This window comes from Phyllobates terribilis, unplaced genomic scaffold (assembly GCF_046119375.1).
Source record: "Phyllobates terribilis strain yellow unplaced genomic scaffold, ASM4611937v1 Scaffold_3__8_contigs__length_932513732, whole genome shotgun sequence".
Lineage (NCBI taxonomy): Eukaryota > Metazoa > Chordata > Amphibia > Anura > Dendrobatidae > Phyllobates > Phyllobates terribilis.
This window is the reverse complement of record NW_027362763.1, coordinates 9,008,472-9,031,388: the sequence shown is the minus strand read 5'-3', so window position 1 is coordinate 9,031,388 and position 22,917 is coordinate 9,008,472. Positions and strand designations below refer to the sequence as shown.

General features: G+C 49.6%; 2 non-coding genes across 2 annotated transcripts; both read right to left on the bottom strand.

Annotated features, from left to right (window-relative positions):
- Window positions 1–3,867: 3,867 nt before the first annotated feature.
- Window positions 3,868–3,939, bottom strand: TRNAE-UUC (transfer RNA glutamic acid (anticodon UUC)). Its single transcript has one exon. It is a non-coding gene; the product is annotated as a tRNA-Glu (tRNA).
- Window positions 3,940–11,231: 7,292 nt separating this feature from the next.
- TRNAS-UGA (transfer RNA serine (anticodon UGA)) lies at window positions 11,232–11,313 on the bottom strand. The gene has a single exon. It is a non-coding gene; the product is annotated as a tRNA-Ser (tRNA).
- Between the last annotated feature and the right edge of the window lie 11,604 nt (window positions 11,314–22,917).

Here is a 22,917-nt window from a genome sequence, read left to right as displayed (position 1 = left end):
CACAGAGATCACACACAACGCCCTGTACACAGAGATCACACACAACGCCCTGTACACAGAGATCACACACACCGCCCTGTACACAGAGATCACACACACCGCCCTGTACACAGAGATCACACACCGCCCTGTACACAGAGATCACACACACCTCCCTGTACACAGAGATCACACACATCGCCCTGTACACAGAGATCACACACACCGCCCTGTACACAGAGGTCACACACACCGCCCTGTACACAGAGATCACACACACCGCCCTGTACACAGAGATCACACACACCGCCCTGTACACAGAGATCACACACACCGCCCTGTACACAGAGATCACACACACCGCCCTGTACACAGAGGTCACACACACCGCCCTGTACACAGAAACCACACACACCGCCCTGTACACAGAGATCACACACACCGCCCTGTACACAGAGGTCACACACACCGCCCTGTACACAGAGATCACACACACCGCCCTGTACACAGAGATCACACACACCGCCCTGTACACAGAGATCACACACACCGCCCTGTACACAGAGATCACACACACCGCCCTGTACACAGAGATCACACACACCGCCCTGTACACAGAGATCACACACACCGCCCTGTACACAGAGGTCACACACACCGCCCTGTACACAGAAACCACACACACCGCCCTGTACACAGAGATCACACACACCGCCCTGTACACAGAGATCACACACACCTCCCTGTACACAGAGATCACACACATCGCCCTGTACACAGAGATCACACACACCGCCCTGTACACAGAGATCACACACAACGCCCTGTACACAGAGATCACACACACCGCCCTGTACACAGAGATCACACACACCGCCCTGTACACAGAGATCACACACACCGCCCTGTACACAGAGATCACACACACCTCCCTGTACACAGAGATCACACACATCGCCCTGTACACAGAGATCACACACACCGCCCTGTACACAGAGATCACACACACCGCCCTGTACACAGAGGTCACACACACCGCCCTGTACACAGAGATCACACACACCGCCCTGTACACAGAGATCACACACACCGCCCTGTACACAGAGATCACACACACCGCCCTGTACACAGAGATCACACACACCTCCCTGTACACAGAGATCACACACACCGCCCTGTACACAGAGGTCACACACACCGCCCTGTACACAGAAATCACACACACCGCCCTGTACACAGAGATCACACACACCGCCCTGTACACAGAGATCACACACACCGCCCTGTACACAGAGATCACACACATCGCCCTGTACACAGAGATCACACACACCTCCCTGTACACAGAGATCACACACACCGCCCTGTACACAGAGATCACACACACCGCCCTGTACACAGAGATCACACACACCGCCCTGTACACAGAGATCACACACACTGCCCTGTACACAGAGATCACACACACCGCCCTGTACACAGAGATCACACACACCGCCCTGTACACAGAGATCACACACACTGCCCTGTACACAGAGATCACACACACCGCCCTGTACACAGAGATCACACACACCGCCCTGTACACAGAGATCACACACACCGCCCTGTACACAGAGACCACACACACCGCCCTGTACACAGAGATCACACACACCGCCCTGTACACAGAGATCACACACACCGCCCTGTACACAGAGATCACACACACCGCCCTGTACACAGAGATCACACACACCGCCCTGTACACAGAAATCACACACACCGCCCTGTACACAGAGATCACACACACCGCCCTGTACACAGAGGTCACACACACCGCCCTGTACACAGAGATCACACACCGCCCTGTACACAGAGATCACACACACCGCCCTGTACACAGAGATCACACACACCGCCCTGTACACAGAGATCACACACACCGCCCTGTACACAGAGGTCACACACACCGCCCTGTACACAGAGATCACACACACCTCCCTGTACACAGAGATCACACACACCGCCCTGTACACAGAGATCACACACACCTCCCTGTACACAGAGATCACACACACCGCCCTGTACACAGAGATCACACACACCTCCCTGTACACAGAGATCACACACACCGCCCTGTACACAGAGATCACACACACCGCCCTGTACACAGAGATCACACACACCGCCCTGTACACAGAGATCACACACACCTCCCTGTACACAGAGATCACACACACCGCCCTGTACACAGAGATCACACACACCGCCCTGTACACAGAGATCACACACAACGCCCTGTACACGGAGATCACACACACCGCCCTGTACACAGAGATCACACACAACGCCCTGTACACAGAGATCACACACACCTCCCTGTACACAGAGATCACACACACCACCCTGTACACAGAGATCACACACACCGCCCTGTACACAGAGATCACACACACCGCCCTGTACACAGAGATCACACACAACGCCCTGTACACGGAGATCACACACACCGCCCTGTACACAGAGATCACACACACCGCCCTGTACACAGAGATCACACACACCGCCCTGTACACAGAGGTCACACACACCTCCCTGTACACAGAGATCACACACACCGCCCTGTACACAGAGATCACACACACCTCCCTGTACACAGAGATCACACACACCGCCCTGTACACAGAGATCACACACACCGCCCTGTACACAGAGATCACACACACCGCCCTGTACACAGAGATCACACACACCGCCCTGTACACAGAGATCACACACACCGCCCTGTACACAGAGATCACACACACCTCCCTGTACACAGAGATCACACACACCTCCCTGTACACAGAGATCACACACACCGCCCTGTACACAGAGATCACACACACCTCCCTGTACACAGAGATCACACACACCGCCCTGTACACAGAGATCACACACACCTCCCTGTACACAGAGATCACACACACCGCCCTGTACACAGAGATCACACACACCGCCCTGTACACAGAGATCACACACACCGCCCTGTACACAGAGATCACACACACCTCCCTGTACACAGAGATCACACACACCGCCCTGTACACAGAGATCACACACACCGCCCTGTACACAGAGATCACACACACCGCCCTGTACACAGAGATCACACACACCTCCCTGTACACAGAGATCACACACACCGCCCTGTACACAGAGATCACACACACCGCCCTGTACACAGAGATCACACACACCGCCCTGTACACAGAGATCACACCTGGACACATCTCTCACCTCTTGTATCTGTCCTCAGTCAGCAGAGATAACAGAAGAAAATGATCAGAGAAGAACTGTAATTACTATAGTAGAAGCCCCACATCAGGAGAGCGGACGGCGAGGAGGGATTGTTAAGGAAAATTAATATTTTGGCCAATGTGACCCCATCAGTAATGTGGCTACTTAATTCTGGAGATAATTATACCCTACTAACAATAAGTAATAAAATGTCCTTTGAACCGGAATCGAACCTGTGACCTAAGCTTGTCTGTGCCCCACTACAGTCCTCCGCTCTACCAGCTGAGCTATCGAAGGCTTGTGTACTGCAGCTCTCCTGCCGTCATCACCTCACTGCATCACCACAATGTGGCGTAATCAGAAGACAGAGACCTCTTCATCAGGAGTTTACAAACTGTACTTATATTTTATTCTTTTAATTCCTGATGAAGGGGGTCTTTGTGCTCCGATGACCCCACAATGTGATCAGTCTGTATAGAGAATAAAGGTGTCTCTCCTTGAAGACTTCTATCTATTTTGTCATAAAATTAATTATGTATAATATATTATACTTGTACATTATTTCCTAGTAATGAAGATTCTGACTGTGACAAGAATAAGGTAACAGCAAAAATAAAGGAAGACATCTTCCCATACCGGGAGTCGAACCCGGGCCGCCTGGGTGAAAACCAGGAATCCTAACCGCTAGACCATATGGGAGAAGCTGTGAATGTGCAACACCAGCAAAGAGCCGAGACTCCTCTGATCCGACCCAGGACCCAGCCAGGGACCCGACCCAGGACCCGACCCAGGACCCGACCCAGGACCCGACCCAGGACCCGACCCAGGACCCAAACTGTGGAGATGACTCAGGAGTCACTGGTTGTTATTACCTACTAGATGGTGGCCCGATTCTAATGCATCGGGTATTCTAGAACAGGTATGCGGCCGACCGGGCGCAATTAGCAGAGCGGTGTTTAAATTTGGCGCCAAAATCGCTGATTGGTCGTGTTCGGCAACCGCGACCAATCAGCAAAGCGGTGTTTAAATTTGGCGGCAATATCGGTGATTGGTCGCGGGCGGCGGCCGCGACCAATCAGCTTACCATGTTAGTGAGGACTGGAGAGCGTGTTTAAATTTGGCAACAAAATCGCTGATTAGTCGCGACCAATCAGCAGAGCGGTGTTTAAATTTGGCGCCAATACTGCTAATTGGTCGCGGCCGGCGACCGCGACCAATCAGCAGAGCGATGCAGAGCGGGGTTTAAATTTGGCGCCAAAATTGCTGATTGGTCGAGGCCGCCGGCCGCGACCAATCAGCGATTTTGGTGCAAAATTTAAAAAACGCTCGGCTGATTGGTGGCGGCCGTCAGCCGCGACTAATCAGCGATTTTGGGGCAAAATTTTAACCCCGCTCTGCATCGCTCTGCTGATTGGTCGCGGATGGCGGCCGCGACCAATCAGCAGAGCGGTGTTTGAATTTTGCGCCAAAATTGCTGATTGGTCGCGGGCGGCGGCCGCGACCATTCAGCAAACCGTGTTAGTGAGGACTGGAGAGCGTGTTTAAATTTGGCACCAAAATCGTTGATTAGTCGCGGCCGCGACCAATCAGCAAGGAGGTGTTTAAATTTGGCAACAATACTGCTGATTGGTCGCGGCCGGCAACCGCGACCAATCAGCAGAGCGATGCAGAGCGGGGTTTAAATTTGGCACCAAAATCGCTGATTAGTCGCGGCTGACGGCCGCGACCAATCAGCAGAGCGTTGTTTAAATTTGTCGCCAAAATCGCTGATTGGTGGCGGCCTCAACCAATCAGCAGAGCGGTGTTTAAATTTGGCGCCAATAATGCTGTTGGGTCGCGGTCGCCGGCCAGTGGTTGCGACCAATCAGCAGAGTGAGGTTTAAATTTGGCGCCAATACTGCTGATTGGTCACGGCCGACAACCGCGACCAATCAGCAGAGCGGTGTTTAAATTTTGCACCAATACTGCTGATTGATCTCGGCCAGCGACCACGATCAATCACGAGAGCGGTGTTTAAATTTGGCGCCAAAATCGCTGATTGGTCGTTGACTCCAGCTGCGACCTATCAGCAGAGCGTTGTTTAAATTTGGCGCCAATCTCGCTGATTGGACGCGTCTGGTGTCCGCGACTGATCAGCAGTGCTTTGTTTAAATTTGGCGCCAAGCTCGCTGATTGGTCACACCTGACGTCCGCGACCAATTAGCACAGCAGTGTTTAAATGTGGCGTAAGATCGGTGATTGGTCGCGGCCGCTATTTAAATGTGGCGCCCAAATCGGTGATTGGTCGCGGGCAGCGGCCGCGACCAAGCAGCAGAGCGGTGTTTAAGTTTAGCGCCAAGATCACTGATTGGTCGGGTGCGGAGAGCGCGACCAATCAGCGAATCGTATTAGTGAGGACCGGGGAGCGCCGCTGCCTGTGCGGGTACTTCCGCTGCGAGAACCTGGGACATGAGCGGGCGCTCGCAGCAGAAGTATCCCGACCCGCAGCGCCGCTCCCCGGTCCTCCCTTCACAGCCTAGCTGCTGATGTCCCCACAGTATCCGCATGGTGTTACAAAGGTCCGGACATTTCTGTTAAAAATCGCTGATTGGTCGCTGGCGCTGCCCGCGACCAATCACCGATTTGGGCGCCAAATTTAAATATCGGCCGCGACCAATCACCGATCTTGGCTCCACATTTAAACACGCTCATCTCCCGGCTGCATCTCCGTCCCGCAGATGGGTCCGGCGGTCGAGGTCCTTCTGCTGGTACCGGCCGGGAGATGAGCGCCTCGCGCCGGTCATCTCCCTGCTGCATCGCCGCTGAGCTCCGTCCCACAGATGAGCCGCTAACGGCCGCCATCTTTTTTCAGAAATCCCGCGGCGCTGATTGGCCGCTGCCGGACCAATGAGCGACGCGGGATTTCCTGGACAGACAGACAGACAGACAGACAGACAGTCGGGATAAGACGATTATATATATAGATTCAAACTCCTCCATTTATGTAGCAAATACAAGTGACAATGTCTTCTGGAGCCCCACATCACAGGCCAGTGCCACCGGTCACTTCATGTATCCCCCTCCCATCACCGGTGTAGAGCTGATCTTCTGGAGATGAGACCCCAGATCTGCTCTGATTTATTACCAGGTGTGGTGGTCCTTACAGCAGCTGATTTCACCCCATTGTTTTACAGGAGACATATTTGGATTTTTTCACATTTTTTTCATGTGTATTTTACGTCCTCTAGATAAACTGAATGGAGTGTGCAGAAAACACTCATGATTCTTTTTTCTTTAATAAATTTGTCATTGACGTATCCTGGGCTCAAAAAGTGAGAAAAAAAACACAAGTCTGATAACTCCTGGCCAAGATTTATACAAAAACTGCAGGAAATAACGCAGCAATAACGGGTTTGTGCTCCTAACAGTGATGTCTAAAGTCTCCATCAGGGTAAATTCACATTTTTTGGAAAAAATAATGCAGTCTTTCTCAATATTTTTTAAGCAAATGATGGAGGAGACTGAAAAAGTTCTTCGAGTTTGGACGACTTTCCTGACACTGGAGTCTCCGGTGCCCCTTACATTTACCTGTTCATCCATCAGATGTCAGCCATATACAAGAGCCTTATTCAGCTCAGATCTTCTCCATCATCTGTAATATCAGTCTGAAATCTGTGAGTAAACTCCGCTCACCGGGGCTGTGTGTAGTGAGTGGGGCTGAGCTGCAGTACCTGACACGGCCTTTGGTCGGAGGGGGGGTGCTTTGGTGCTTGTAGACCCTCATCACGACTTTCATGCCATTTTATCTTATGTATGTGACCAGCTCATCTTGTTTCCTTTATTTTTACAAATACTTCTAGTAAAAAGCCTGAAAAAAAAAATGCAAAAAAACAACAGAAATGTATTTTTAAAGTTTAAAGATCGGCAACGTTTGTCTTCAGCTTCATTCTTCCCTGTTGACAGCAGCAAACAAAAATCAGGGAAAATGTCTAGAAAAAAATCCCAAGAAATTTTGCATGGGGTCAAAATAAGAAAAATCTTGTTATTTCATCAACATGTTCGTAGATTGGAAGAAATAAGAAGTGTGTTGATTAGTAATGGCCGTACAGTCACCACTCGGGGCCATTACTCGGAGGTTGTAGATTTCTGCGCAGTGGGCCTCGTAGTTCTCCAGTGATAGTCGCCTCGTGCTGTAATGGGGAGTATGTGTGAGGATCAGGACTAAAGCAAAAAATGTTCTCAAATTGAAAAAGGTGGAGGATGCGGGCATCGATCCTGCTACTTCTCACATGCTAGGCTAGCGCTCTACCATTTGAACTAATCCCCCTTTGCTGAGCTAACTGTTGCATTTCCCTTTCTCATCACCAGGTGGCCAGTGACGACATTTTCCACCTGATGTTTTCTTTCTTGTTGATTGATAGTTGAGCGTTATACAATCCTATAACAATTCCCAGAGGCAGGAAGGACGTTCACAGCAGGTTCCCACCAATTGTGGAATTGCATTTTTTTTTCTTTGCAATTTCGAGCACTTGGAATTTTTCCCCCCATTTTCCAGTACACTATATGGTAAAATCAATAGTGTCATTCAAAAGTACAACTTGTCCAGCAAAAAACAAGCCCCCCACATGGCCATATTGATGGAAAAACAAGAAAGTTATGACTCTGGGAAAAAGGTGAGCAAAATACGAAAACTCAAAAATGGAAAAAAATCGCCCGGGTGTGAAGGGGTCAATATTAGAGAGCGAAAGCCGTTGTGAACAAAGCTGCCAAAAGAATGATGGCAAAGCCACCTCAGGAACATGGACGCTGGCATTTCCCTGAAGCGGCTTCACCTGGAAAAACTCTGTAACTGTGCTGACATCTATAAAATTGTGGATTTTTGCTGCTGATTTCACCAGATCTCATAGGCCCTCAGTCCTGGTATCAGGACCTGCTAATTAGGCAGGATTGTCACCTGTCAGCGGGTGGTTGGTGAATGAGTGTTCACAGCAGCAGTGACTGATTGGCAGCACATCACCCCGTGTAATCAGATGTTCTGCTGACAATATGCTCATATCGGGACTCAACCATCGTATCAACAATCTGTCCTAATCTGCAGAAATCTCCTGTGATCATCTGCAGCAGCCAAACGGGAAAAGGATGAAGATGAAGAGATATCTGCTCCCTGCAGCCGCTCACTGCCAGCCATCGAGGTAACTGCCCTACCCCGCGAACACGACGCCTTCATGCAGAGCTCCATGATTGACCTCCTACTGTGAGGTTCCCAGTATTATAGAGATGTAGAGGACCTGAAGTGCCGAGCGTTGGTGGTATAATGGTCAGCATAGCTGCTTTCCAAGCAGTTGAGTCGGGGTTGATTCCCGGCCAACGCAGAAAATCTTTTACTCCTTCATAAAGAAATCCGGCTGTCAGTGCGGAGCCCGGAGGACGCGTCCAAAGATTCTCCTGACATCACACAGCTCAGCTCCTGGGAAAGAATTTTTCCTTCTATATTTTTACTTTACACAGAAATTCCTCTGGATCTCGGCACTCTTGAGCGATATTGTACTCCTAGTCACAGTCTGGTCCTGTAGAAATCCACTGCAGGGCAACATCTGAGTTAGAGATACAACTGTGGATGTATTTTAATGCACACCTGAAACACACTACTTCTTTGTGTAGCATCATGGGAAAGTCTAAAGAAATCAGCCAAGATATCAGGAAGAGAATTGTGGACTTGCACAAGTCTGGCTCATCCTTGGGTACAATTTCAAAATACCTGAAGGTGCCTCATTCATCTTTACAATTATACGCAAGTACAAACAAGATGGGAATGTCCAGCCATCATACTGCTCAGGAAGGAGACAGGTTCTGTATCCCAGAGATGGACGTGCTTTATTCCGACATGTGCATATCAACCCAAGGACAAAAGCATAAGACCTTGTGAAGATGATGGAGGAAGCTGGTAAGATTGTGTCAATAACCACAGTGAAACGAGTACTGTATCAACATGGGCTGAAAGGCCACTCTGCCAGGAAGAAGCCATTACGCCAAAAGCAACATAAAAAGACAGATTAATGTTTGCAAATGCACACAGAAACAAAGCTCTTAATTTTTGGAGACATGTCCTGTGGTCTGATGAAACTAAGATGTAACTTTTTGGGCATAATGACAATCATTACATTTGGAGGAAAAAGAGAGAAGCTTGGAAGCCTAAGAACACCATCCCAACTGTGAAACACGGGGGTGGCAGCATCATGTTGTGATGTTGTTTTTCTGCAGGAGGGACTGTGCACTTCCCAAAATAGATGGCATCATGAGAAAAGAAGATTATGTGGCAATACTGAAGCAACATCTCAAGACATCAGCCAGGAAGTTAAAGCTTGGGCAGAAATGGGTCTTCCAAATGGACAATGACCCGAAGCATACTGCCAAAATGGTAACAAAGTGGCTTAAGGATAACAAAGTCAATGTTTTGGAGTGGCCATTACAAAGTCCTGATCTCAATCCAATTGAAAATTTATGGGCAAAGCTGAAAAGGCTGCGAGCAAGGCGACCTACAGACCTGGATCAGTTACACCAGTTTTGTCAGGAGGAATGGGCCCAAATTCTGACCAACTATTGTGAGAAGCTTGTGGAAGGATATCCCAAACGTGTGACCCGAGTCATTCAGTTTAAGGGCAATGGCACCAAATACTAATGAAATGTATGGAAACTTTTAACTTTGCAGTAAGTAATAAAAATGCCTTAAAACATTCTCTCTCTCATTATTCTGGCATTTGGCAAATATTAAAAATTATGGTATAATCCTAATTGTCCTAAAACGGGAAAGGTTTATTCTGATTTCATGTCAGATATTGAGAAAAATATTCATATGTGTATTTTTATGTAGTGTATGGAAACTTCTGGTTTCAACTGTAAATGTAATGTACAGCTCAAAATAAGGGAGGCAGCACCCGCACCTGCACTGACTGCAGAAACCTGAAACCAAACCGATAAAAATAATGGTCCCAACAGAACAGTATCACATGGGTGCAGGATCTCATGTAGAGGGTCCATGTCGCCGCCTTTGAGAACATAATGGGTGTCATGTACACACTTCTCAGCACCTGACATTGGGTGTGATTGCAAGGGTTTATTTATCTCCTCTCAATCAATCCAGCACTCAACCTCTGTTACAGGATATAAAGTGAACATAAATCACACCCTGACACAGACTACACAACACTGATATGTAACACGCTGCCACCACTCATCAAACACCCGGGGTGATAAGTCCCCGAAATATATCTTACTGTCAGACAATCAAAAGGTCACACACCCTCTGAGAGGCTATGGATTCTTTAGAGCATACAAAGATCAAAGTTATTAAAGACTTTAAACTTTAATATAAAAATATACCGTGCTTACAGTAAAATAAATAAAAAGGTAAAAATAACACCACACACAAATATGCAAAGCAGTTATAAAATAAAAAGGGAGAAATATCAGAAATTTGTTTCCATCTACAGTTATCTTCTGTTTCCTTGAGGGAAGGAGAAATGAATTATGGATCACAATCAGCAGACGCTGATCCCCACATAACAACTGTCTTTTATGCCACTCAGCTTTTATATACTTGATCCTGGGTTCGGGTTTCCAGGACGTCCTGGATTGGACTATTTAAAAATTGCTATTTGTGATTGGACGGTGAGCTAATTTAGGGTCCAGGACCTTGCATGTCAAATATCCTATGTCTTTAGCTACTCCCTCCACACAATACATGAAAAATATTCAGCTTGGTTATAATGAATGTTTGTGACCGGGGTGCCATGTCGGGATTGAAACTGCTGTACTCATAGCAAGAAGATCTCTGTGTTCTGAGTTCTTACAATACTGGTAAATCCAGTTTGTCCACTAAATGTAACTCTACTGCTGTCATATATCCCTTACAATTATATTTTTCCTTCACAATGGGGTTGGTCTCTGAGTTGGTGACAGTAATGTCTCAGTGATGCGTTTGTCTTATATCATTGTACAACCAAAACTTTCCTCGTAGTCGGCAGGATTCGAACCTGCGCGGGGAGACCCCAATGGATTTCAAGTCCATCGCCTTAACCACTCGGCCACGACTACAGCTGGTGCAGTGTCACTCACTCATCTGCAGACACATCATTCACTACATTGAGGTTGGGTTACATTATTGTCACTGACTCCCAGACCAACCCCATATTGTGAACAGAGGAGGAAATATCAATCCTCCACATGAGATCCATGGCATTCAAAAGCACAACTGGTCCTGCAAAAAACAAGCCCTATATGGCCAGAAAAATAAAAAAGTTCTGACTGTTGGAAGCAGGGGAAGAAAAATCGAAACCAAAACAAAAAAGAAAATCGCCGTATATTGATGGGGTTAAATGGAACGGAGAAAAAAATTTTTTTACCCGCAGCCATAGAGCAAAGCTGCAGTAAATCTCTGTGATTGTCTGCAGCAGCCAAACATTAAGAGAAGAGAGAGAAGATGAAGAGATAATTACTCTCTGCAGCAGCTCACTGCCAGTCATCAGGGCGGCTGTGGACAGTCACTGCTCTACACTGCAAGCACAACGCTATCATGCAGCGCTCCATGACTGACATCCTACAGTACAATGCTCCCAGGATTATAGAATTGAAGAGCAGCTCATACATGCAGCGTTGGTGCTATAGTGGTGAGCATAGCTGCCTTCCAAGCAGTTGACCCGGGTTCGATTCCCAGCCAATGCAGAAAGTCTTTTATTCCTTCTTAAAGAAATTCCGGCTGTCAGTGCGGCTCAGCTCCCACAGATGAATTTCTCTGTTTTTCCTTTACATAGAAATTCCTCAGGATCTCGGAGTTCTAGAGCAACATTGTGCTCATAGTCAGAACCTGGGACTGGACTCAAAAACTGCTGTAAAACACTTGAATGGGAAGAGTTTTCTATGTAAAGTTCACTTTCCTGAGTTCTTTCTCTTTGTTTTTCATTTTTTCCTCGTTTTAGAAAATGACTGGAAGATAAAGAACGTGCCCATCATTATTTCAAGATGCTACTGAAGGAAATCTCTACAGACCAGTCACTGTCTGAGCTTTTCCAGTAGAGGATTCTGTCTGAAAAATTGCTGATTTTGTTAATGCCTTAAAAACCATCATCATACGAAGAGAGCAATCACTGGAGAAGGACGTCATGATCGGAAGAAGGAACAAGGCAAAGAGGAAGATGTGAAGACCCGGGGTCTTCCGTGGGCATAACGCCACTCAGACAACACAGGGTGAGGGTAAAACAGTGTGACAATACTTTATTGAACCACAAAGAGACAGAACAGTCCCAGCAAATGCCCAAGATGGTGCAAATTACACAGTCTCACCCTTCCTTCTCCGCCCGCCTGGGATAGAACAACTGCGACTTTGGGACTTCCAGGGCTGACCACCTCAACTAGTGGCCCCCCGCTTCTGGCGGGCCCCCACAGAGAGAAGGTCGTGGCAAGCTTGGGAAGCTAACAGTCCATCGAGGTACAAGGCTACGAGGCCCGAGAATCCCACCCTGGCCTCTCCGAGAGTTTCCATGGGGCCAGATGACCGGTGGGTCCCAATCTGGCTTCTCTGAATATTTCCGTGGGTTCCAGGCGACCAGTGGGTCAGCCTGGCAACCCCAAACAGCATATCAATGGGGCCAGGTGACTTCATCATCCCAACTGGTCTCCCCAAAAGTATCCATGGTCTCTCTGATGGTCAATGGAGCAGATCTGAATCTTTCCAGTCACGGCCGATAGCCTTAGGCTAGAATCATGTAAAATCCAAATCTGTGTCATAGTTACATAGTTACATAGTTTATAAGGCCGAAAAAAGACAAGCGTCCATCCAGTTCAGCCTATTTCTTGTGCACTGCAGCTATTCCGCAGCATTGATCCAGGGGAAGGCAAAAAAAACCATGCGGTATAGGCCAATTTACATCATTGAGGAAAAATTCACTTCCCGACACCAATCTTGCAGTCAGATTAAATCCCTGGATTAATTAACTAAGCATAAGATATAATTTTATTGTTCTCAAGAAAGGCGTCCAGTCCTCTCTTGAACTCATTAAGTGAGTTGGACATCACCACTTCCTCTCCCAGAGAGTTCCAGAGTCTCACGGCTCTGACCGTAAAGAATCCCCTTCTATGCTGGTGCAGGAACCTCCTTTCCTCCAGACGCATAGTGTGCCCCCTCGTCTTTGTCACCATCCTTGGTATAAACAGGTCATGGGAGAGATCTCTGTACTGTCCCCTGATGTATTTATACATGTTTATGAGGTCTCCCCTAAGCCTTCTCTTTTCCAACGTAAATAGGCCTAAGTTTGACAACCTCTCTGGGTATTCTAGTCCCTCCATTCCCTTTATTACCTTAGTCGCCCTCCTTTGTACCCTCTCTAGCTCCAATATGTCTTTCCTGAGCACCGGAGCCCAGAACTGTGCACAATATTCTAAGTGCGGCCTTACCAGCGCTTTATACAGAGGAAGAACAATGTTCTCATCATATGCCCCTATTCCTCTTCTGATGCATGCCATGACTCTATTTGCCTTCGCAGCTGCTGCCTGACACTGGGCACTCCAATTTAATTTGCTGTTAACCAAGACGCCCAGGTCCTTCTCCATATCAGATTTCCCCAACAGTTTCCCATTTAATATGTATGGGTGACTGCTGTTTTTCTTTCCCATGTGCATGACCTTACATTTATCGGCATTGAACTCCATTTGCCATTTTTTGGCCCAACTCCCCAATTTATCTAAATCCTCCTGTAGCTGTGCCCTATCCTCATCTGTATTAACTACTTTACAAAGTTTAGTATCATCTGCAAATATTGCTATTTTACTATGCAACCCTTCCACTAGATCATTAATAAATATATTAAATAATATAGGGCCCAAGACAGACCCTTGAGGCCCCCCGCTAGTAACCCTGACACACCCTGAGCTTACTTACTTACTGAGTGTCACTTTGGATGCCATGCTATCCATCTACTTTCCTGAAGGATGTCTCTCATTCTCTTAGTAAAGTCTTTTTTGATCCTTCTTGATCCTGTCTGCACCACTAAAGACATCTCTGTTTATATTTACATTTGTGTAAGGTCATCAGTCACAGGTTGGGGGTAGGGGGGGCGTTACTCACATGGCTCAGCTCTCATTGTTTGAGCTAATCTATTTACATAGTTGGTATCACAGGGTCTATTGTAAATAAACTTTCAATTGACTTAGTATAATATGTAATTAGCATAGTAACAAACAACATTGTTCACCTAACCAAGAGGAGACAGCAATCAGGATTATACAAATACTAGTCTGTCCTTTAAAATACACAAACATATACAAGTCAATTTAAACACAAAAGTGTATTTCTCTTGGATTAACTAATCAAATCATTTGGCTTATTAAGATTTTAAGCTGTATGGTCACAGAAGACCAGCAATCTGATGGCTTGATAGGATCAAGATAATGGTGGAGAAGACCTTGACGACCTATCTAGGTTCACAAGATCAATATTCCCACAGAGTGTTCATCCATCAAGTCACCCTGCAGTATCGGCGTCTCTGCCCCCTGACAGGCAGAGACGCCGTCCCTCTTACCGCTGCACTCGCGGCCCGGAGTCTTCCGGCTCTCCTGCTGCTGCTCCTGGCACGCGCAGATTCCCGGGCACTGTGCTTAGGGCGCGCACTCCCTCCCTCTTAAAAGGGGCCGCACGCACCGTCCTAAAGAGTCCCCGGCAAATGGCCGGAGGACCTCTCGTATATAAGGCACCTCCTCCAAAATGGAGGTGCCCGTGCAAGGTTGTAGCTTTGTGTCCTAAACTCTGCTTCAGCCTTCAGGTCCCACTGCTAGTCTGACTACCAGTCCAGTCCGCCAGCCTGACTACCAGTCCACAGTCCAGTCCACCAGCCTGACTACCAGTCCAGTCCGACAGCCTGACTAACAGTCCAGTCCGCCAGCCTGACTACCTGTCTCCGCCAGCCAAGTGTACTCTCCAGCCCGACGGTCTGCCTACGATCCAAACCCGCCAGTCTGTCTATGGGCCTGGCTTGCCTGCCTACCCGGAGAATGTACCAGTTACCTGCCGTGCCTATCAGTCAGCCTACCTGGAGGCTCCTGTAAGTTACCTGCTGTGCCTACCCGGAGGCTCCTGCCAGTTACCCATGGGAGTCACCTGCTCTGATACAAGGACAGGCCCAGAGTAGCACCTGGTCCCTCTGCTCGGTCCTTCCCTGGTTCACGGAGTTGATTGAGTCGCCGTGCGACCTTGGTCAGTCCGAGTTGATGCCTAGTCATGCCCCTCTGGTCCCTCCTTGGCCGCAGCACAGAGGTTCCACCACCCGGATCCGTAACAGTTTGCACGGGCCATGGAACCCGGTGGCCCCCAGGCTCCTTCGCTTGCTGACCTGTACCAGGAGGTTTCTTGTCAGAGATCCCAACAGGAGACCATCCTGACCTACCTGCGGTCTGTCAACTCTCGCCTGGACACGCTGTCTGTCCCACCTGTGCCCGCCTTGAGCCGAGCGACACCCGCTCCGGCGGCGCCGCTGCCTACCAATACCACGGCATCCAGCCTAGGACCCCGGCTTTCTGCGCCTCCTCATTTTTGGGGTGACCCCATCTTATGTCGGGGTTTTCTGAACCAGTGCACGCTACACTTTGAACTTCTGGCACATCAGTTTCCCTCCGACCGGGCCAAGATGGCGTTCATCATGTCTCACCTCACCGGGAAAGAATTGGTATGGCTAAACCCTCTATGGGAGAGAGGGGATTCCCTGGTGTCCGATCTTCTGGCTTTCCTCACTGCCTTCGGAAGGGTCTTCGATGAGCCTGGACGAAGGATTTCTACTGCCTCCTCATTGCTCCGTCTCCGCCAAAGGAGTCTCACCGTGGGCCAATATGCCATACAGTTCCGTACCCTCACTTCTGAGATTGCCTGGGACAATGAGGCCCTGGTGTCCACCTTCTGGGAGGGTCTTTGCGGTCGGATTAAGGACGAGCTAGCCAGCCGGACATTCCTACCACCCTGGATGACCTGGTGTCACTAGCTACCTGGATTGACATCCGTTTCCTAGAACGTGCTAAGGAGACTACCCGGGAGAGAAGATTTCCTCGTCTTGCTCCTGTTTTCCAGAAACCTGCCTCCCAACCAGCAACTCCCCGGGCACGCTATCCCAGACCTATGCAGATTGACCAGACCAAGATGGTCAAGTCTCGCCAAGAAACATGCCGAGCCAAGGGGAGCTGTTTCTACTGTGGTAGTAAGGAGCACCTGATCCGTTCCTGCCCGGTGAAGCCGGGAAACTCCAGTGTCTAGGACAACTCGGAGAGGTCGTCCTAGGCAAGAGTAAATCCTCTCTCTTCTTGACTTTATCCATCTTTATTTCCTGTGGAGAGAACCGCTTCTTTGAAACCGCCCATCTGGATTCCAGAGCCGCTGGGAATCTCATTTCCCAGTCCCTTGTAGAGAAGTATCAGATTCCTACCAAACCTCTGGCTGAACCATTGGCAGTCGCTTCCGTGGATGGAAGACTCCTTCCGGTGACCATCTTGCTCGTCACAGAGCCCGTAACCCTTCAAGTGGGAATTCTGCACTCAGAGAGGATCTCCTTCCATGTGCTTTCCGGACTCTCTCACTCCCTTTTGCAAGGTCTACCCTGGCTACAGAGACATGAACCCATTCTGAATTGGGAATCCGGTGAGGTGCTCCGTTGGGGGCAGGATTGCCATGAGACCTGCCTGGTCCCGGTTCACCCGGCTCGACCTCTGTCTACTCCGGCTAATTTACCTGGTCTACCGGCACCTTACTGGTCCTATGCAGATGTCTTCGACAGGAAGGAAGCAGAGACAATGCCACCTCATAGGCCATATGATTGCCCTATCGACCTGGTACCCGGTGCCACTCCACCCCGTGGGTGTATTTACCCGTTGTCATTGGCCGAAACCCGGGCCATGTTGGAGTACATCGATGAAAATCTGGCTAGGGGATTCATCCAGAAATCTACCTCCCCGGCTGGAGCCAGATTCTTCTTCGTAAGAAAGAAAGACGGTTCACTACACCCCTGTATCGATTATAGAGGACTCAACCAGATTACTATTAAAACAAATACCTCCTGTCACTCATCTCTGAGCTGTTCGACCGCCTTAAAGGTGCGAAGATCTTCACCAAGCTCGATCTTCGTGGGGCGTATAACTTGGTCCGGATCCGCCAAGGAAACGAGTAGAAGATGGCATTCAATACCCGGGACGGCCACTATGAATACCGTGTGATGCCCTTCGGTCTCTGTAATGCTCCAGCCATCTTCCAAGAATTAGTTAACGACATCTTCCGTGACCTCTTATATTTTTGCGTGGTGGTGTACCTGGACGATATCTTGGTCTTCTCTCCGGATCTTCCCACACACCGGAGGGATGTTCGTCAGGTCCTGCTTAGGCTCTGGCAAAATCACCTATACGCAAAATTTGAGAAATGCCTCTTCCGTTCCAGGGCTATATTATCTCTAAGACAGGTCTACGGATGGACCTCGAGAAGCTCCCTGCCATCTTAAAGTGGCCCGTACGGAGGGGTTGAAGGCGATTCAGCGATTCCTGGGCTTCGCCAACTATTACTGTCTCTTCATCCCACATTTCTCTTCCCGGACTGCTCCCATCTCTGCGCTCACCCGCAAGGGAGCAAATCCTAAGGGATGGGTATCCGAAGCGGAGGAGGCCTTCCTCTCCTTAAAACAAGCCTTCTCTTCTGCTCCAGTGCTGCAACGTCAGGATAGCAACAAACAGTTCTTTCTGGAGGTTGATGCTTCCTCTTCCGGAGCCGGAGCGGTGCTCACCCAGAAATCTCTGTCCGAGAGAATGGTAACCTGCGGCTTCTTCTCCAAGCTCTTCTCCTCGTCCGAGCACAACTACTCCATAGGAGACCGAGAACTGCTAGCCATCAAATTGGCGCTGGAGGAGTGGCGTTACCTGTTAGAGGGGGCTCTGCACCCGGTGGTCATCTACACTGACCACAAAAACCTGGCATATCTACAGAATGCCCAAAGACTCAATCCGCGTCAGGCCCAGTGGTCTTTGTTCTTCGCCCACTTTAACTTTACCCTGTATTACCGCCCTGCGGACAAGAATGTTAAAGCCGACACCTTGTCCCGATCCTTCCTGTCTTCCAATCAAGAGGAGGAGCCTATGCATATCATCGATCCCTCCAAAGTGATGAATGTGGCCCCCTTGGACCTGTCTCGTCTCCCACCCGGTAAGACGTTTGTAGCGGTTCCGGATCGTAAGAAGGTTCTTCACTGAGGTCATTCATCTAAACTAGCTGGCCATGCTGGCCAGAAGAAGACCTTCCTGCTCATTACCCGGCATTACTGTTGGCCTACCCTGCGCAAGGATGTGGTAGACTTCGTCACAGCCTGTTCGTCCTGTGCCTGCAACATGGTTACCAGACATCTTCCAGCCGGCCGCCTCCTGCCTCTTCCAAGTACCTGCTGCACCGTGGCAACACATTGCTATGGACTTTATTACTGATCTCCCTGTTTCTGATGGTTGTTTGGTCATTTGGGTGGTCGCTGACCGCTTTTCTAAAATGGCCCACTTCATCCCTCTGCCTGGTCTCCCGTCTGCATCTGTGCTGGCTAAGGACTTCATCCATCACATCTTTCGTCTCCACGGCCTACCCCTTCACATTGTGTCTGATAGCGGGGTCCAGTTTACTTCACACTTAGGGAGAGCTACGTGTAAGCTGCTGGATGTCACCCTGGAATTCTCCTCTGCTTACCATCCGCTTTCCAATGACCAAGTGGACATATCAACCAGATCCTTACCAGCTTCCTCCGGCACTTCGTCAACGCTCACCATACCGATTGGGTAGAGCTCCTACCATGGGCCGAGATCTCCTATAACAACCATGAGAGTGACTCTTCTTCCAAGTCCCCGTTCTTTGTGGACTACGGTCAACATCCCCGGATTCCGTTTCCTGTCTCCGCTTCAGTGGACAACCCTGCCGCTGAGTCTCTGGTCAGCGAATTTTCCACCATTTGGGACACTAGATTCGCACTTCTTCAATCCTCTGAGCGGATGAAGAGACATGCTGATAAGAGACGTCTTGATCCCCCTCAATTCCGTCCAGGAGTCAAAGTTTGGCTCTCCTCCAAACATGTTCGTCTCAAAATACCCTCCTATAAGTTGCGTCCACGGTTCATCGGTTCATTTGAAGTCCTCAAGCAAATCAACCCAGTAGCCTACTAGTTAAAACTCCCGGCCACCTTACGGATTCACAACTCCTTCCACGTATCTCTCCTCAAACCAGTGGTGCTTAATTCTTTTTCCGACAATCCAGGTACCTCCCCAGCTCCGGTCTCCGCTGAGGACGTCTATGAGGTAGAGAATATTCTGGCCACCAAGAGAGTAAGAGGAAAAACATTTTTTCTGGTGGATTGGAAGGGGTTTGGCCCAGAGGAGAGAACTTGGGAACCCAGGGAGAACATCCACGCTCCGCTTCTCCTTAAAAAATTTCTTTCCGGCCTAAAAAAGAGGGGGCGTAAAGGGGGGGCTACTGTAGTATTGGTGTCTCTGCCCCCTGACAGGCAGAGACGCCGTCCCTCTTACCGCTGCGCTCCCGGCCCGGCGTCTTCCCGGCTCTCCTGTTGCTGCTGCTGCCGGTGCGCGCAGCTTCCCGGGCACTGTGCTTAGGGTGCGCGCTCTCCCTCCCTCTTAAAGGGGCCACGTGCGCTGTCCTAAGGAGTCCCCGGCCAATGGCTGGAGGACCTCTCATATAAAAAGGCACCTCCTCCAAAATGGAGGTGCCCGTGCAAGGTTGTAGCTTTGTGTCCTAAACTCTGCTTCAGCCCTCAGGTCCCACTGCTAGTCTGACTACCAGTCCAGTCCGCCAGCCTGACTACCAGTCCAGTCCGCCAGCCTGACAACAGTCCAGTCCGCCAGCCTGACTACCAGTCCAGTCCGCCAGCCAAGTGTACTCTCCAGCCCGACTGTCTGCCTACGATCCAAACCCGCCAGTCTGTCTATGGGCCTGGCTTGCCTGCCTACCTGGAGAATGTACCAGTTACCTGCCGTGCCTATCAGTCAGCCTACCTGGAGGCTCCTGTAAGTTACCTGCCGTGCCTACCCGGAGGCTCCTGCCAGTTACCCGTGGGAGTCACCTGCTCTCATACAAGGACAGGCCCAGAGTAGCACCTGGTTCCTCTGCTCGGTCCTTCCCTGGTTCACGGAGTCGATTGAGCCGTCGTGCGACCTTGGTCAGTCCGAGGTGATACCTAGTCACGCCCCTCTGGTCCTTCCTTGCTCCGCAGCACAGAGGTTTCACCATCCGGATCCGTAACACACCCTGCCTTGAGATCGAGTCGATGACAAATGAAAACAATTTTTTTTGTCCGCACAGAGCCTAAACGTGTGTTCACACTGCATCTTTTTTCGGTATCTTGCCAGCAGAAGACGCTTGAGGAAACTTTCCCATTTTCTGACATTTTGTATTTGGGAAATATATCTTTTTGTGTAAGGTGGTTGTTCTCTGAATGTTTACTCAGCATTTTTTTACCATTGTTTTGGTTTGGGGTTTTGTTAGCAATTTTTGTGCTTTTTTTTTATACTTTTCACGTTTTTTAAAAGCCATCAGGCAATGAATAAAATGTGGTAGAAACACTTACAAAGCTAGCAAAAATCACCTAATTATCTTCTCAGCAGTATTTAGTCGTTGACTAGTGTTGAGCCACCCCCGTAGTGTTCGAGTTCGGTTCGGTTCGTCGAACACCCGTGTGTTCGCCGAACTGTTCGTCGAACACCTTCGAACACCGTTAAAACCAATGGCAGGCAAACAAAAACACATAGAAACACATAGAAAACACCTTCAAAGGTGTCCAAAAGCTGACAAACTGCTCTGAAGACACAACTAACACATGGAAAAGTGACAAGTACATATAGTCATGCGAAAAGAAAAGAGGTGGAGGAGTAAAAGGAGGGGGAGACACAGATATAGGCATGTCATGCCCTTCTAAAATCCAAAAAGTGAGAAGCCGACACGTTCAGTCCGCTCCTGCCCGTGCCACCTCCGTGTCGCCGGGTTTGTGCCAGAGCCGCGGTGAACCCTGACGGCCAGCCCCCCTCTCCCAATACTGGTGCCTGTCCGCTGGTGGGTCGAGTGAGCCCCCCTGTGGTAGAGGCAGTTCTAAGCTTTTTAATTTAAATTGTCTCTCTAATTTGAATGAATACACTTTAAATCCATTTACAAGGATCAATTGGAGGGCAAGTCTCATGCCAGCAGCCGCGTAATTCCAGCTCCAGTAGCGTCCACTAAAGCTGCTGCAGTTAAAAAGCTTTTATAAGGATCGAGCTCGGCTGTCCACCGCAAGGCATCCTACTGCCAGTCCCAGCCCCTAGGCCTTGGGGTGCCTCCTGATGCTCTTCACTGAGTATCCCGTGGTCCCGAAGCATTTCCTTTGAAAAAATTAAGTGTCAAAACTACAGGTGGTGTAGCTTGCTTAACAGCCGGGATAATCCGCTGACTAGCAGACACCTAGGCACAAAGTATTTCCTGGGCTAGATGCAGTTAAAAATTTGTAATTAGATACTCTCGTTGGATGCTGAGAAAGCATTCCATAGAGTCTCCTGGCACGCCATATATGATTCTCTTAAAAAGCTTGGGGTAGGGGTCTAGGGGACCCTTTTATAGCCAAAATCACGGCCCTGTATCGCAATACGTCACCTAGGCTGAAGATAAATGGAACTGTATTACCCTGAGGGCTCGGTTGCTACAGAGGTATTGCACCTCACCCAGAGGTGTGATATCTCACTCTCAAGTAAGGATGGAGTGTGGATCAGGACCCGACACCTGCATGCATTACACCACATTGCCGTGGGGCAGGGCGACCAATATGCCCCTGAGATGGGCACGACAGTCCCTGTCCCTGGCTGGAGTGGGGGGAGGGAACACTGAGGAAGGGGAACCCTGTAGTGCAGGAGCAGGGAGGAATCAGTTCCTGGGTGCATTGAGAAGGGAGTATAAAAGGTGGGCACCATCTTAGTTCAGTGCAGAGAAGTCTGAGCAGAAGTGGCAGGGAGCAGGGGCTCTGCATGAGCTCTGCTCCAGAGGCGGGCCTAGCAACAGAGGCCCAGGCCTGGAAGAGGGAAAAGGAAGGAAGAGGAGCGGAGAAGGCTCCAGGAACGAGGAATGAAGGGATCCCTGGGGTGCGGACGGGCGAGTCGCCACCGCACGCCCGAATCCACCTGCGTGGAGGGGTCAGGCCAAAGGGGGAGACCGGTCCCCGAAACTAGTGGAGGCAGGAAACGACCCTCAGCTAGAAACCGGAGGCTGTGACATTTTATGTGGTGCAGCCCCTCGCTACACCCGCTAGGAAGGCACCACATAGGGTCAGGGAAACTGGCACCAAGTTTACCAAGAGGAGGCCCGAGGCAGCCGGACAGAAGGGTTGGTAAGAAAGGCCAGACAAAGGACACACAAAGGGGGTCCTGTGAAGCGCTCCAAAGTTATCTGGGAGTTGTCTGAGCCCCTCACCTGGTGAGCACAGTAAGACGTGGGCAGCCGTTACCTGCAGCCGTGGTCTGGATAATAAGAACTGTGAGTAAAGGCCCTGGACTGCATCATTGACTCCGTGTCGTTACTGCTGCTGCTCTGCACCATCACCCCCATCCTCCGCATACACTGCCCTGAGGCTATACTCCTCCCGTGGGGAGTTATGCTACGCTCTGCTGCACCCACAA